Source organism: Lepeophtheirus salmonis, chromosome 7 (assembly GCF_016086655.4).
Source record: "Lepeophtheirus salmonis chromosome 7, UVic_Lsal_1.4, whole genome shotgun sequence".
Taxonomy (NCBI): Eukaryota; Metazoa; Arthropoda; class Copepoda; order Siphonostomatoida; family Caligidae; genus Lepeophtheirus; species Lepeophtheirus salmonis.
In genome coordinates, this window is record NC_052137.2 from 41,312,696 (window position 1) to 41,331,082 (window position 18,387).

Here is an 18,387-nt window from a genome sequence, read left to right on the forward strand (position 1 = left end):
TTTTCCATATGTAGTGCATTTTTTAGCCCCACTGTCTATATTTTTAGTGCGAATATCTTGAGTTAGAATATTGGAGAAAAATATATAGTTTACAAGCATTACAAGCAAGAGGGTGTGGGATATAAAGGAAGAAGAGAGGACAAAATCAACCATAGAAGGAACTAACAAACGGATTGCTCCCTCCTCTCCCATACATAAATACGTGTGTATACTAACATACCTAGTACTACGAGTCTGAGTAAAAGAAAGTCATTTTTTTATAAATGACGTCACAATCAGGAAAGGAAAAAAAAAAGGATCAGGATAACTCATTTTAGTTGTGCACATGTTGTTGTTACTCTTGTGATATTTATTGTATATCCATATACATAAAATAAATTTAACTCAATAGACTTTTTGACGCGGTTTAAACAATGCAGCCGACAAGAAGACTTATGTAAAACGTGACTGATTTTGAAAGACCTAAATAACTAGTGACCCAACCCATTATATCACGTAAGTTTTTTAAACATTTTTATGGATACTTTTTATCTAATAAAATTTTGTATATAATAGCTAAGTAAGTAATATTACTCTAGTTATACTCATTAATAATTGTATGCGACATAAAGAGAGGATTATCTTTTCTATGCTTGAGTGATTGCTTTATAATTAAATCATAATTATAATTGCATGCTACATAATCATAATGATACCAAATTTCAGTTCTCTAAAGTGGTTATTGCTCACTTACAAGATTTGTAGAATTAAAAAGTCAATACCGGGTGGTCCATTGAAATCTGAACACTTACTAATTCAATCATGAGGGGGAGACATTGAAATTAATTCACATTTTGATAACTTAAAGTGCAAACAATTAATTACAAAAGAAAGCAAACCTTAGCTCTCTAGCTTAGGTACAAGTCGAGAAAATGACACTTGAACGTGATCGACGAATTTCCATTATCGCAGTCCAAGCAGATGGGCGTCTCCATACCCCCCTTTTGCCCTGTCAGCAAGTCCGAAACCTTAGAGAGGAATAATGTCTCATCAAAAAGGCCAAACTGGACCCAGAAGAGTTAAAGAAAACAACCCAGGCCAATTCCCTCAAGTCCATGAGGGCCCATGCAAGAGATCTCGGTATTTCATACCAAACTGTCCAGAAAGCTATATAAAAAAGTGGGTAGAAAGAGCCTTGTGAGCCTTTTGACACTAGCAATAAAAAAAATATCTCCTCTATTATAAGACCCTTTAGAGTTCTTTTTAACTCTCTCTTGACACTGTTGGGCCTCCTACAGCCCTGATGTCAACGCCATTGACTACACCTTTTGGGTGCACTTCAAGATGAAAGCCTGCAGTGCCCTCATACAAAAACTGAGGCTCTCAAAGCCACTGCCAGCCAGCACTGAGACGCCATTTCAGAGCGTGTTAACAGGAAAATGTTTCTTAAAGTTATCCAAAACTACAATATTAAATATTCAAGTTTTTAATTGTCTACCATCTGCGGCCACACCTGCCCCTAATAAAGGTTGGAAGTTTCTGCTTGCTCTGACAATTTAGAATCAATGATATCCCATTCCAGGACAATGTAAACTTTAAAATCAATGAGATTATCGAGGCGGTCCGACAGGCGTTCTTCTCAATATCGCCTCAAAATATAATAATCTAATATATTCTAATCTGGTGATCATGGTGGCCCCTTCTCCTTAGACTACAATTTCCCTATGTTGTCCAGACATAATTTTTTAAGATAATTGCTTGTATTTCTTGGAGCTCCGTCTTGCTCGCAAATATAATTTGTATTGTAGTAATTATCATCCATCCATGGCCTTACAACCTCCTGGAGAATCTGTATGTATCTATCTGAATGAAATCCACCCTTTTGAAAGAAATGTGGAAGCATTATATTTTCATAGGATACAATGACACCCAAGACCATGACATGGGCTGGAAATTTGGTTTTGGATATTCATGGAACGCAATCCTTTGTTCCTGTAATAAAACCGGCGTTCATTTGATTGTGGGCCGAGTTACTGCGAAGATCTTCTTATCAGCGATGATCTTGATAGTCCTTACTTTTTCAGAAGGACAAATTTAAGAGTGAAGTAAATACACTACTCGTTCCCTTTAGCATTCTCTCTCCAACATTTATAAATAAAATGACTTTAAACTACCGCCAATTGAAGCACTGTTTAATTATGTACCTTATAACGTCATTTTAATTACATGTACTACCACTTTTGATACAATGCTTGCGGAAATAATCAGGATTCTTTTGCCTATAACTACTTTTGTGTATACATACATCAACTATCAATAACTAATGAATTAGTAATTGTTCATTGTTAAATGATATTCTTTTTGTAAATCGTAAGAAATACTTCATCTCCTGCTACATCATTTACTTCCTACATACATCACCCACCCTTCAAAAAACTATGTCAAAAAATGACGTTACATTAAGGAACAACATGTCAATCTACTTTGATAAATTCTTACGTACTATAAAATAACATATATGCACAAAGAAAAATAATTTTGTGTAATGATCAATCCTAATTATTGTCCCACAAGTTGCCCGGTGCCCGCGTTTTTGTTCGTACTACATACGTCTGCAGACAGTTTGGCAAGGAGGGAAATAATTAGCATGAGTCATGATTTCATTGGAATAACGGAAAAACATTTCAGTCATTCACCTTCCAAATAAGTCTTTAGATAAAAGAGTTTATATTTTGCACATGTTAACCATTCACATTCTTTTATGAGTCTCTTGTTTTGTTATGAAGTAAGTTTAGTATTATTAGTTTTTAGACCTTTATATTGGATTACAAAACAACTTTATAAAATCTATTTTAATTCATTTGAAGATACCTATAAATAGTGAAAAAAAAAAAGACTTATTTTAAAGCAAAATGCTGTTGTAAATATACGTTGACTCAATTTTTATCTTTTGTTAGTTTATTAGCATTGTTCAATGTGAATGAATATTTGATATGAGTTGCTAGGCAGGAAGTGTATATAATATAAGCAGTGTAGATACGCTCAGTTATAAAGGAAATCAATTAAATAGCATTATATGGTTGTTTTCCCTATACTTGTTGCAAAATGATAAATTCAAATCCGAATAGAAGCAAGTTTTCCTTAGAGACAAATGTTACTTCTCTTCAAACGAGGTACGTTACAAAAGTTCTTATCAGCAGTACATATATGTATTGATTTTATTCAAATATAGTTGCAGCAACTAGACATCAGGGCTGGTCCAAGCTGAGTATTTATAAGGTGCGTCGATAAGAGATTTATTTGCTTTTGTTTACTGACTATTTTGATGACGTCACAGACGAGCAAATTAAGGAGGAAATTCGATAAAGCAAATTGTATAATATTTTATTTTCTCATCAAACAATACTATTAGCTTAAATTTTTACTGTCCAAAGATTATGGTACTAAAATGATTAAAAATAAAAAAAAATTTGTTTTCTAATAAAAAAACGGTCAAAAGAAAAATTTTCAAATAAATATACAAAATAGACGACGTCTAATGGATTTGTACAAGTTGCCAGAGCACAAATTCACATAGTCCTCTAGAAGAGGACATAATTCTTGGAATAATACGAGTTAATACTAGTCAGTGACACTCACTCTGGAGTGTGACGAGTCCAAAAAAGTTGTCAGGCAACGTCAACCAGACTGCGTTGCAATTTTCTTATCGACACACCTTATATATTCCTGGGCACAGAAAGTCCGTATAAAAAGTGTACCTCTGTACTTCCATATTGATATGAAACCAAGAAATGTTAGGACATTTAGATACGGAAATGTCTGACAAAATGTTAGAGACTTCATGTAGTCCGTACCGCGTACTTCTTATAGATTATAAACTAACATAGTGGCACAGTTTTTTTTTGCTGATCAATATATTTCCCTTTTTCATTCAAGACTGGACCTGGAGGAGGGGGGGGGGAGAGAGAGAGAAAGTATATTGAAGAGTACTTAGAAACAAGAAGGAAAGAACGACTCCTCTGTGCACATAAGAATTAAGTAACCTCAAAGCTGCTTGTACACGCTAATTTATATAGTTTAATTAAAAAATAGATCTACGAATCTCAAAACTTATACATAAATCAACTTGATATTCTTCTAATATATGGTCAAAAATCAAGTCAAAAATTACATTACAATTATTATCAATGCATAATTTTATTTATTAGAAGATATTTCAAGAAATGAAATGGTATTTTTTATTTTTATACTAGTATTAGTAATAAATATTTAATACTAGAAGATATTTGATTTGTAATAAATAATTTGCTAATGTTCGTATGTACGGATATACGATGAAATCCTAAAAAATAGTACAAAGTTATGGATACAGCCAAACCCAAAAGTGGGTATTCTGTTCAGCTCTGCTAAACATACATTTAAACCAAAAACTTATGATGTCACTGTAAGTCGAGTTGGTTCTGATATAGCGGGAGGAACAGGGTGAGGCGAATGGTTAGTCTCCTATAATGTCAAGTAGCCAATTGTATATCTCTTAACATATAAAAGGACCCACTAAAAGTATTTTATCCCTCGTCATATGACCTTATCTAAAACATAGTGTATTACCCATATAGAGGAGGCTGTTCTTTCATAAGTTCACGTCAGCTGTTGATAGGGGATTTATATACATAGATTTATCTTTTTTTAATTTTTTTGATAATGAGAGATGTATAAAATATGTCATAGAAAGAGGGAGCGACTTTTTATAATCACAACCTGAACACGATTTTTTGATTTCCTAAAGCTGTTATCGTTTCAATTTAATTTTTGAAAAGATAATATCTCAGTCTAATGTAATAACTAGTGCGTATCCTCATGAACAACGGAGAATAACAATGAGGGTTTGCTTGGGAACTATAAGTTTAAGTCCTAGTTGGTCTCGGAGTAGAATTGAGGATCACATTGGGGTAATTCCAACATATATGTCCTTACCAAATATGCGAGGGATTTGTGTTTATTTCCTTCTTCTCGCTGTTGCTGTCAGCTGATTTAATACAACGTCATGACAGCTAATATTCTCTCCTCCCAAACACTCTTCAAATTGTCATGGCTACCAGATTTTTTTGATTTTTGTTCAAAAAAGTTTATGTATGAACTAAAAAAAAACAACAATGTTGTTTTAACATAACGGCGGGACATGCCGTGTCGGGATTTAAAATCCGGTACAAGTTTAGATATCAATATCTTGGCAACCCTGAAATCTTTGTTTATGAAAATGTTTCATCAGATGACAAAACTGTATAGGAAAAAATACAAAATCCTTGAGATGTCCTCTGAATAGAAACGCTGTGCGGCCCTTATTATGTGCCTACGTCCTGGAGGCACGCCCAATCAAATTATTGAGTTTATGAAACTGACCAATTCAACTGTTTACGATGTTCCCAAGAGTTTAAAGGAGTCTGATGGGTCTGGAATACCTGCAATAAAGATTCATGATAGTTTTGGACTAATAACTGATAATAAATTAATGTAAAACACTATTAAAAAGAATGGAGATGTGTCCTCCTAGTTTGCTTGATCTAAACCCCTTGGACTACTATGTGTAGGGTGGTATCTTGGGGAGATAGTGCAACAAACGTGTACATAACACTTTTGACTCCTTGAAGGCTCCCATTCTCAAAGGAGAGAGTTGGTTTGAGTGATTGCCTTCACTATGGATCCCGTCATGTAAGAAAAAAAATGCGTGGAGTACATCTTTCATTTTGGGAAATAAATTGTAATATACTTTCTCATTAAATTCTAGGGATTTAAAATACCCACCCTGTATTTTACGCACCACTTCATATAATACTAGAAGCTATGTAGTAATATAGGCTAGGGGCCAAAGGCATTACCTTTTGTCCTCCCCCCTAAAAAAACACAAACAATGCAATACATATTATCCGTTCACTCTCTTCCCTTATAATTTGTGTTTAAGATGTAATAATAGCTGATCTATATAGAGAGGATTTTGCTCTCGTAAGTAGTGTTGTGTCGATCCATATTTAGGACTAAAGACTACCGTCCCGTCCTGTTCATTCTCAATCCGATCCAGTTCGGTCTTAAAACTTATATAGTTTGGTCCTTGACGACGTCACTCCGAGAGGTTTCTTCTTTTTTTAATCACTCTAGTACTGGCAGTCCGAAGGTACCGATCCTAAGACTGAACTAAACCAGACCGAATAAATAAGGACTCCCACAACAATACATTTACGTGAACCGACCTTCACAACATATGCCCAGACATTGTATACTACATGGATATTCATCGTCTTCAAAAATTTATCAATTAATTCCATATCATGTCTTTTCCGTCTCAACTGTCCATAGTAGCTACCCAAGAAAAATGTACTCAGAGTTGAGGAACTTTCATATATGTCAAACAATTATAAACAAAGAAAAGTCACGGATTTTATAAAATAAGTATACAAAGCATTTAAACTCATAGCATTTTAATATACTTTTTTTTTTAATTGAGTGAGCAAAATCTGCATAAGAAAAACATTTTCATTGAACTGAGGCGTTTCTGTTATAAGCGTTTTTCATTGTTCGCCCACATTTTGAATATATAAATATATTTCATTTAAAACATATTTATGACTATGTGCATGAATGAGTCAAGTCTGCAAAGAAAGTCGGACTATTATACACAATTATATGATTCGGTTCAGTTAATTTCTTGTTAGAGGTGACTTTGTGGGAAGTATAGCGTGTGTTTGTAAAGTATTTTTGTATATTTTTCCATGTATTTTTTTCTTTTTTGATGGAGATTGATTGCTTATACTGTGAGTTTCAGAGAAGTTCTGGAGGACTCAAATATCATATGCATGTTGACGGAAGAATCATATAGTAAATAATTTAGAATTTTTTTAAAGTTTAGTTCCAATTGTATGTACGATATAATTATTCATACATATATCAAATATTTCCCATGAAGCGATGACTCAATATATACCTTTAGTAGCATAAATATTATTCTCTCGCAATTTGAAAGAAAAAAGGCTATTATCATTCCAAAAATAATCAATCGATAGTACGACCTATACATATTATAGTTAAATTCTTTTTGAGGGCTTTTTATCTTGGTGTTAAAAGAAAAAATATGAGCAAACTATAAAATAATATTAAGTATTCACTGTACTTAGCTATACGACCTCGTTACTAGTGTTGAGTTTCGGTCCAGAAATCCTAGACCGGTTTGAGACTGTTATATTTTTTGTTGGACCGAATTAGTTGGGTCCAACAAAAAAGCTTGATCTCGATCGGTTTCAAAAAAATAATGCTCTAGATAAGTCCAAAGGAAACTTAGGTATGGATCTGTCCAAAGAAATATTCGGTTTGTTCGGTCCAAAAAAAAAAAAAAAAAAAAAATCGGTGTACACCGATTTTAAAAATAAATTGTTTCTAACACGACATCATATGTATTTTCACGGCATACGAAGCTTAAACATAGATAGCTCAGATGATTTTTAATCCTGTTGTCCCTCATATGTATACAATATTTGTTCTAGAACATACCGTGTACTTTTGATATTTTTTTGGAAAAATAAATCACAGTTGATCTAAAAAAAGAAAAGAATTTGGTCTCTCATAATATATGAAACCAAAGAAAATTGATCCATAAATTGAGACCATAAAAAAAATCGGTCCACAAAGTCATACTAAAAAAAATCAGTCCACCGTCTTAGACCGCAGTCTGGACCGAAAAATTCACTTAAGAGTGAACTGAAAAAGAAAACTCGGAGCAGGACCGAGTCTGAACACTAGTTGTTACCTTTATTGTCTCACGAAACCTTTAACACGAAACGAAATAGAAAAAAAGCCCCAAAATCAGTTGGTAGTATGCCAATTCAATTCAATTGCTTGTAGCTAATTTTAATACAACCAATCAATGGCCAGAACACTGATATGGAGAAAAGAAACATATCGACAGCTGATAACAAAGTGACTGTATATTTTTGTGTTAGTGAAGAAAGGCCGTGAAAGTAATACACAAATATTAAGCAAACTTCGAAAATACATGAACAACTTATTTTATGTACGTTGTTTGCATATTTTAGCCGCAAGACGGGCCACCTATTCCTTGCTATGCAAAGTTGGGTTATAGCTAGAACTGATTTCCTAATCAATCTATCCTTATTTCAGTGTTTGTCCGATTTTTTTTACCCATTAACGGTCCAAAGGACCGATTAGTCCGTCCTTCAGTCCTATCTATCTATTTATTTTCTTTACTCCCAGCCATGATTGAACAGGGGTTTCTGTAGTTTTTTTTTTTTTTGGGGGGCAATGCAATCAGTCCGGATCATGCGTTGGAGTAGTAAATATTATTTCATGAAATTAAACAACCCGATTTTTATTGATGCAATTTACGAAAATCTGTTATTTGTTTCAATTTTTAATTTATAAAAAACTATTTTTTCAATATTTTTTCATAATTTCATAAATTATTTGAATGCAAGTAGCTCTATGGATAATAATGCTAGAGAGCTGAAATTGTTTGGTTTTTTTTCGGATCTGATGTTATGCAATAATTCTAAATTAATGGGGTTAATCAAATCGGGTAATTGGAAACAGTTTCCCCCCGGAAAACCGGGTAGGTTTAGGAGCTTTGTAAAATTGTCCATAACTAATCATCCAAGTTTATGAAAAAGATATGTTGCCAATAAAATTTTGTTTTATTTTGTACAAAATAGTCAGTCCTCGAAAACCTTCTTTTAAAAAGGTATTGAAACATAAATAAAAAAAATATAGAAATCACCCTGTATTAAAATACTGAAGATGTATGGACAATGGGGACGTCACCTATTAGATATGGTTTATAAAATGTGTTTTATTGCCTTTTGTGTTTAGTGTTGTGTTGGTCCTTATTTCAGACCACGGTCTAGTCCCACTTGTTGGTCCTTAAAGAAGGTAGAATCGGCCCCTCGTGACGTCAATGGGAGTGTGTTTCCCTTTTTAATACGTACGTTATGTAATAAAATTAATTATATAACAAAATAAAAATAATATATGTTCGTATTATATTTTATTATAATGAAAAAAAAAATATATTTAATACAAATATATTTCATATTCCTATCTTATTTGGCTTAATAAAATATCAAAATTTTAATGAAAAATTCTGAGGACCGACAGTTAAGAACCGGTCCCAATGACCCATGTTTACAAATAAATTCCATAATATAAAAATAATGCAAGAAATGTTATCGGAACATTGAGTACTATCACAAAAACGAGTACACAAAAGGTTTAATGCTGACGCAGTGGTCCAATAATTCCCTACATCAACTATTTAAATGGTAATTAAACCAACGAAACGTCTTGTTTGCCGGAGATTCCTCTCAAACAAAACTTAGAATGATAACATTATTTACAAAAAATCCAAAATCATATTTTTTTCAATGACCGTTCCCAATGATTGATTGTCCGAAGGACCAATAGGACCGGTTCTAAGACTAGACATGACAGAATATTTAAGGACCGACATATTGGTTTTTTTTTTTTTTTTTTTGCTACGGCTTGTATAGGTAGACCTCAACTCTGAAAACTTAATTTTCAGATAGGTAGAAAAATTAGTTGATGACACGTAATATTTTTTCAAGATAATGTTTAAATGCTGTAAGTTCCTACAACAATTAGAGACCACTCTAATGTACAACTAGTTCCAAATACCCCAATTGTACATAATATAAATTCTTCTGATCTAATATATAGTTTCCATAAGGGCTTATTGATTGAGTGAAAGCCTAATGGCCATATAAATAATGTATACGCAATATATGAATGGAGATAAACCAAATGATTCCACAATAACCTTATTTGCCTTCTAATACAAAAACTTATTTGGGGAAAGTATTAGAAAGATCTATGGATTTATCAATTGATTAATATAATTAATTACATCTAAAACCAATTTAAAACCGGCGTAATATAAATATTTATATTGGAAGTACAATAAATATTTATATTGGAAGTTCTATAAATATTTATATTGGAAGTTCTATAAATATCTACTTTGTATCTATGGTTTGAGAAAATTGCCCTTGGGAAAAATTGCCCCTTTTTTACTAGAAATTTTATCTTCCAGAAAACACTTTTATATATAAAGGTAAACATCGATTAATTAGTTTCCATCATGTTCAATATTGCATACCCTTCAAATCAATTCTTTTTAAGTGCAATTGGAATGAATATAATCTCATATTTTGTTTTCAGTCATCTTAAATTTAACAGATTTGAATTCATTTCTTTCAAAAATGCAAATGGTGTTGATTATAGTTTGTTTTTGTTATATTTGATCAATTGGTATACTTAAAAAAAATCCATATATAATTTTCTTATATAAGCTCTTGACATACAACTATAAGTTAATTGGTAAGATGAATAAAAATAGCAATATTTTAAAGAATTTGAAGAAAGTCTGCCAGATCCAAAGTTGGTCTTTCATGATGTTGCAGATCCAGGAGAGACATTTGGTGCACCAAACATTAAAATAGACCTTTGCGTTGACCTTTAGGCTCTGCTTAAAGATCAAGGGCAGCATAGTGTGACCCCCGCTGTTAACAACACTAAGAACCAGTACTTGCCGTGGGTACTTTGCCTTCATAATTCTATGGACATTATAAGGACTTTTGCCAACCATCTATTATTCCTCAAGTTATGGTTCTGGGTTTGACAGAAGATTTTCTCAACTGAGAAGACCCAGACAAGATCTTTCATGGAAGGCTTCTGCTGTAGATTGATCGAAGCTTTGTTTTGGGTGACACTATTTAATTTGTAAATAATGGAACGACGTATCTCAATGACAATGCACACGGGAGAAATTATTCCCTTGAATTAAATGTGCGTAGGTTAGATTCCATTCTTAGAGAAGTAAATAAATTTAATTAGTTGCTACCTGAATACATATTTTTGCTTTTTTCCAAAGTTATAATAATTATTTTTACATTCTTGAAGAGAGGACATATAAGTATAAAGAAATCCCTAGGTTGTGAAAGACAAAAAGTGTCACTGAGGGGTTTTTTGCGGAGTTATGACTGTAAATCATTGTTGTACTTTTAACATAATTTGAGGATCGACATCAAAACTGTTCCTACCTGTATCATTAGGGAGAGGGTTTGTTTTTGTTTCCTTAATATCATAGCTACTTACAGTTAGTTAAATGAAACGTCATGGCAGCTAAACTGCTCTCTATCCAGACAACTTCAAATTGTCAGCATGACACCATTATTGTAATTTTTTAACATACCGACCGATAATATTATTTTCATCTGTTGCCATCACTATAGGGAAGGGGGACATCCCCATTCATAAATTTAGCCGGAGATATGATTATTGATGTAATGACGGGGAGGGGAGGGGGGAATAAAAAGGCCTTCTCTAAAAGAATGGTTCAAAAAAATCATCTCTCTTCTAAAAAATGATAAAAAAAAGTCATAAAAAAATATAACTTTCCTTTCCCAAGAAAAATTCAAGGGACGGTCCAGCATTCAACCCAAGTAATTCATAAAATATCTTAGTAAGGATCAAATTAATGTTATAAGTACATATCATGGAATGGTTCATAAATACAACTGAAACTGAACAAGGTGAAAAAAAAGGAAAGTTTACGTATCAAATATGAAATTTTTGCAATCATATGATGAATGAAAAATAAATAAAATCAAAAAACAATGATAAATACTTACAAAAAAATAAAATTAGAAATATGACTCATCAATTTAATTCAATTCTTTGTATTTTGTATTCACATATAACTGTAATTCCGAGAAAAACGTACAAATTTCAATTTGAAAGAAAGATCTATCAGGTTATTCTGATTGATTATTTCGTTTCTCATGATCAATTGATTCTTCATAAGATAAATTTCTACACACCCGACAAAATTCTATGTACATTCTTCCTTATCTCTTTCTGTTGACGTTCAATAGCGGCAGAGTTACTTTGCTGTTATCCAAAATATCTGGGTCGTACAAAACATTTTCTCATTGAATTATTTCTCTGACTCTGCGAAATAAATAAATATATCGTGATGAAAATCGTGTCTATTTTGGGCCTGTTCAAAAAAAGAACCGAAAATCCACACAGTTTGAAAAATGTATTGGAGAGCAGCTACAAGCAGCTGTAGCTAGGGGGTTAAATAAATTAGGAAGAGCATTGGAAAGAATTACTCCAATGTTGATCCTTAATTCTACTTCGAGTCCATCAAAACTCTGCAACAAAGCCTCAAGGTTACTTGCTGCCTTTTATGAGTACATATTGCTTGTTCAATCCGAGTTTGAAAATAATTGAATGTGAAAGAAAAGGAAATCACTAATTTTATATATTAAATAGTATTGACAGCAGCTGACGAAAGAAAATCCATTCCTCAGATTACCAGTTCCAAAAAAACGTCTGAGCTAAAAAAATATAATGGATATTCATCACTACCAATGCCCGTCAACTTTTCTCATAATTATTCGACTAATAAAATTGCTGCTCTAAACTATAAGGCAATGAAACTTTTCTTTAAAAAATTTAGAAAAGGAAATAAATAATTTTAAAATCTCAATAGGGTATTTCTATTATATTTCAACAAATGCATTATACCCATGGTGCAATTAAATAAATTAAATTTCACCGCTAAGTGGTGCTCACACATTGATCACTTATGATAAAAATACGATTTTGGTATCCAATTATATGGTTTTGGGGGTGAGGAGCTTGAATTTGATGGTATACATACATAATCAGTGTAAACTAAGGAAAATCAATGATTTTCATGTTTTTATGTTTATAGAGACATATTTTGGGGCCTAATTTGAGGATGCAGGATGACACGAAATTTTGAAGAAAAAAATATTTTGGATTTCTTCAAGAGTTCCATATTCCATAAATAAATAAAATAATTATGTTCGTTTCTTCGTTGCTTTAATTCAACTATGCAAATCTAATGTTATTATTGAACTTAGTATTTATATTTAACGACTATAGACTGTGTATTTCACTTTATTAGCTTTATTTGATGAAATACATGTAATTGTCATTCTGTTCCACAATAGCACTACACATTGATATAATAATAAAACAAAAAAATGACAACATTCTTATGTAAATATATTGAGTGATATTAGAGCAGCACATTACACTTTTGTATTGCATCTTGAATTTCCTTTTTATTGAAATTGTATGATCTGCCATTTACTGTTGATGGAGAACTCATTTTACTGATGATAGAATTACACTCTATCCAACATTTATCTTCTTTTGGTAGCCAAAAAAATTGTCCTGATGATTCCGGATGAATAAAGTTTACTAAAACATCGGCATACTTTTGATTCGCAATTCTTAGTTACTATACTAATTCACCATTGACTGTTATACTTGCATGCTATGTACGTCATGTGAGGTATATTTTTGCGCTGTTGATAACAGTGTTCACAAGCGAGGTTTTCATTATCGGAAATTATTTTAGTCCCAAAGGTTCCAACATCTAATGGCACGAAGCAATGGTCACTTCTAGTTCCTGCAATAGTTTTGCCTTGCAAAAAGTGTTCTTCTATTTTTTGCCTTTGCTCAACCTTCCGGATTTCAGAAATATAGAAAAAAGTTACTCCTTTGATATTGTCTCGGGAGTAATTGAAGGTAGCTTCTGGGGTTAAAGTTTAGTTTGAAACTGGACGGCTTAAGCTCACAAAACGTAACTGTCACTTTACTACGCCACCAACCCCATCACAAGGAGACTTGTTGCAAAAAAAGACCAGCTGGTTTGTATTCCAAAATCTTTATTACAAAAAGTTAGGTTAAACAATTTTTTTGTGATTATTGTACTGGGCAGTAGATCCAACTGAAAAATATTCTACCTTCAACACTTGGGGACAATTGGTTGACAAAAACTCTTTCTTTTACAATGCATGTGCCAGGTACCATATCAACAGAAATTGCAGAAAAAGAGCGAGATTGTAAATCCCCACAATCATTTTGGAAGTATATAACCATTTGGTGAAAAGTGTAATATTTCTTACTGCAATGAAATGATTGGATTTCATCGTATTGAAAAATTGATAATTTTCTACAGCATCACAATGTATTTTCTTTAAGCTCTTTCAAGTACCTGGATTGATTTTTTACGATGAAAGAATCTGCAGTCATTTCATCAGTTTTTGAATTTAATAATGTGGTGTATTTAGAAATTGGCAAGTACTGTGAAATGAGACCCATTGCGTAAATGAGATGTCTTAATTGAGATCATTGTCTTTGAAAAATTCCTGGTGTTTTTCTTTCAATTTGGATTTGCCTGGACAATTATCACACCTGTGAACTATGAAGCATTTGTTGTCGATCTCACAAAAAATCTCTTTCATTAGCTTTTTGTAATCAAATCCACAAGCTGAGGACATTAATACAACATTCTGGTGAATACTAAAAGCACAAACGTTGTGTGTACCTGAGGCGCCAGGTAGAACACAAGATTTTGGTCTTAGTTGTGCAAATATACTAGGGCATTTCCTAGCATCAACCTTTTTTTTAAAAATATTTTGAATAATTCTGTCATTATGCAAGGCATTAGGCGTTTTTGCATGCCACATTTATGATCTTTGTAACCTGGCAATATTCGACAGTTTTCATCATCTTCGTACGTGACAATAACTTTATTTATCAATTCTTCAGAAAAACCATCTCAAACTTTTCTTTGGGATCCAGTAAGTGGAACATCCTTTTCTTTAAGATATTTGGCTTTTCTTGCACCATACTCTGTGCAGCCAAAAAAAGCTTGCATTTCTGCTAAAGTCCATTACTTGGGAGCTAGACTTAGAATTCTCATTTTTTCTGCGTAAGTAGATAAATCGCCTTCACTTTTAAGACAATGCATTTTTCCATTTCATGATATTCGTATTTGGTATGTCATTTCCTGTTGCTACAATATGTTTAGTAGGAAGTCCAGAAACTTTAGCAACAGCCATGCTAAGTGTAAACTTTACTACGTCAACTTTTTTTCTACATTTTGATAGTTTTTGTCGTTTATTCAAGCTGGGAAACTTTAGTGGAGATTCTCCAAATTCATTAAGGTTGTGTTTATTGATTTTCATTGTGTATCTCTTTAATGGGGGAATTTAGCATGAATCATTTCGGAGTCATCCGATGATTCCAGTATTTCTGACCCTCCTTCACTTTCCAAGGTGGTTACGTTCAAGGGTACGCTTGCTTCAGTCAACTCATTCACAGAATGCAGCTTGCAACGAGGACAAAATGTATTTCCAGGAATGTAATCACGATGTATTTTTTGCAATGAACGAGCAATATCTAATGAGATGAATACAGGCAATGTTGTTATCTTTTTTCATACCGTATAAGGAAAATGGCTTCATGACAAAGGCAAACAGTGTTATCGTCAAACTTCGAATAATTTTCTTTTGTTTCCAGAAACACATCATACAACTTTGATCTTATAAAAAGAAGTTGAAGTTCTTCTTCAGTAAAAGATAAAAATATCTAACTACCTTGCTTATGCTTATTTCTGATGGTGTACCATAAGAGATGGCAGTCAGTTTGTCATGTATTTCCAATGTAACATTTATCTAAAACATGTTCAATTATATACTAATTTACAAATCTAATAAAAATAAGGAAGCAACCAATCAACTAAGAGTACTCTCACATGATTAACTGCTTGTAAAACTGGCAAATACAAAGTCTATTGTCGTTAAATACAAATATTACTTGTTCAATAATAACATTAAATTTGAATTGTTGAATTTAAAGTTGAAGGCAAAAATGAACATAAATTTTTTTTAATGGAATGTGGAACTCTTGAAGAAATCCAAAATATTTTTTCCTTCAAAATTTCGTGCAATTCTTCATTCTCAAATTGGGCCCCAAAGATATGCCTATCGAGACATAAAAACATGAAAATCAATGCTTTTCCTTAGTTTTACACTGATTATAACATCAAATTCAAGCTTCTCGCCCCCCCCCCCAAACAAATAGTTTGATACCAAAATCGTTCTTTTATCATAAGTGATTAAAGTTTTTCAATGTGTGAGCGACACCTAGTGGTTGAGATTTAAAAAAGGGGCATATCTCGCTAACCATTCGGCCGATTTTAAAATTATTTTTTTCTGTGATAATATTTAATTATACTCTATGCAACAACATAGTTAAAATAAATTTTCATCGTAGTGTTTATAAAACTGTTTGAATATTTTAAAACTTTGCAATATGTATCTTCATCTTTCAAAATCACTCAAGAAATTGCAAAATTTTACTTGCTATAGAAATGAGACTAATATGAATAGTGAGTAAGATAATTTTGTAGAGATATTTTGATTAGTTGTAAATAAAATATTCATTTTTTTTGTGCCTTTAAATGGTCAGATGATTTAATCACACTGATGAAGTATAAGTTAACATTATACTATTACAATTACTCCATCACACCTAGGAAGTCTTAGAAGTTTATATACATAATTTAAACTTCCTTCTGTTAGACAGGCAGACTATCGAACATACCCACAAGAGAATAATTTTTCCAGAGCGCGTTGTCTATTGAATTATGTCGCTCCGTTTACAAATGTTAAAATAAACATAAATATTCACATACTTGAATTTCGAAAATAATAATTTAAAATAGATTATTTCCTGAATTTATTTATATGTTAACAAATTATAATTAGATCTACTTAGAAAAAATAGTACATAAAATAATTTGAATACATATCATTTTTTGAGGAACCAAAAAATGGTCAGTCAACGTTACATAGCAGCATATTCTTAGTTTAAATACACGAATATTTTCCTATATTATTTTACCCTTAAGGCACTTTCACATGAAAGTTGGAGTTTGCGAGGCTAGAGCCCTCTGTTTCTCAATATTTAATCTATCTATAAAAATGTACCTAATATGTATACTGTACTTATATTCACACACAAATTGCCCACTCCCTGTGCAAAAAAAAAAGTGCAAATATTCTTTTAGTGAGTTGACAACACATGTTTCGTGTCTAATTACATAAGTTATACATAAACTCAATGAAATAAACATTCCTTTATGTATCCCTCTTTCTAGCTTCAGTCCTTTTCTGATGCGATGGCGTAAATAAAACATTCTCATCTCTAAAGAAAATGAACAAAGAAGAAGTATTCAATTATGATATAATATTTCACAACTAAATTCATTTAGATTAAATCTTTAATATAAATAATTTTCGCAAAATGACTGTAGGGTAGCGTTGCTTCGATCTAAAAAAACCTAAAAAGACTACAGTATCATCAGTCCAGTACTGATAAAATTTGTCTGTCTTAGAACCGGTCCTTATCGGTCTTTTATGGTAAGTATCAAAGCTGAAATGACGTTGTCACTAACTGCATTATTTCAGTTAGGGAAGTTTAATCATAACGTTTTTCAAGGAGAGAAGAGTAGAAAGTATAAAATATAAAGAGTGGGAGGTGTGTGGCTAGAGCTCATTATTATATGTTCTAGCCAAGGTTAATAGAAATACAAGGTTATACCATGACGCGTGTATGACTGATGTTTAACATCCACCACGTTTTTAATATTGACTTCATAGTGTATGAGTGGTGGCGTGTTGTGTCAAAATCTATCTTTCGTACCCAGCAGTCGGTACGATAAATCAAATAGAAACTTCTGGCAATAGTGACGTCAGAGTCTATGATTCGTTGCGTGTTTTGTCAAAATTTACCTGCTTGCCCAGCAGTCAGTACGATACATCAAATTGAAAATTCTAACAAGCCTGATTACGTCATGGTCTAACCTTGTATTTCTAAAAAAAAACTGTGAGTCAATAAATACTATATAAATAGCTAGGACCGACTAATCGGTCCTTAGGACCGTTGTATGCTAAAAAAGATCAGACCGATAAAGAGAAAAACTGAAAAAAAAGACTGATTTGTAAATCAGTTCTAGGGTCAATCCCACACTACTGTTGGAGACAATCAGAACTAGCGTCGCCCTGTCCGTTTTTATTCGGTCTAATCTAGTCTTAGGACTGTTTCCTCAGTTTTTGGAATTTTTCCAACAAAAAGTGACATTTTGCTAAGTCAAATAAGATATATATATTAAGAGCATTGCACATATCTTTCAAAAATTATTACTGTTTTCATTATGATACTATAATTCGAACATATCATATTTTTAATTAGCATTACAATTTATTCAATTATAAAATAAAAATAGGAAAAACACACATAATGACGTCAGGAGGGAAAGATTTTTCTTTCTTTAAGGACTGACAAGTGGGACTGAACTAAATTGTGGTCTTCGGTCCTAAATAAGAATCGGGACACGACTCGTCAGATCTCGTGACAGTTAGTTCTTATGCCGTTTGATCGGGCCTGAGAGGGTGTCGTAGACACCTGAAGTTAGGACTCCCAAAATTTTAATATTGAAGA

General features: G+C 32.4%; 1 protein-coding gene across 2 annotated transcripts in view; it reads left to right on the forward strand.

The window, feature by feature from the left end:
* The first annotated feature begins 213 nt into the window (after nt 1-213).
* Nucleotides 214-18,387, forward strand: part of LOC121121406 (uncharacterized) — a 28,366-nt gene continuing 10,192 nt past the window's right edge. Inside the window, exon 1 of one of the 2 annotated variants that reach the window (XM_040716320.2) lies at nt 214-495. The gene's annotated coding sequence lies outside the window, so the exon portion shown is untranslated. The remainder of the gene's footprint in view (nt 496-18,387) is intronic. The other variant, XM_040716319.2, reaches the window with a different exon arrangement.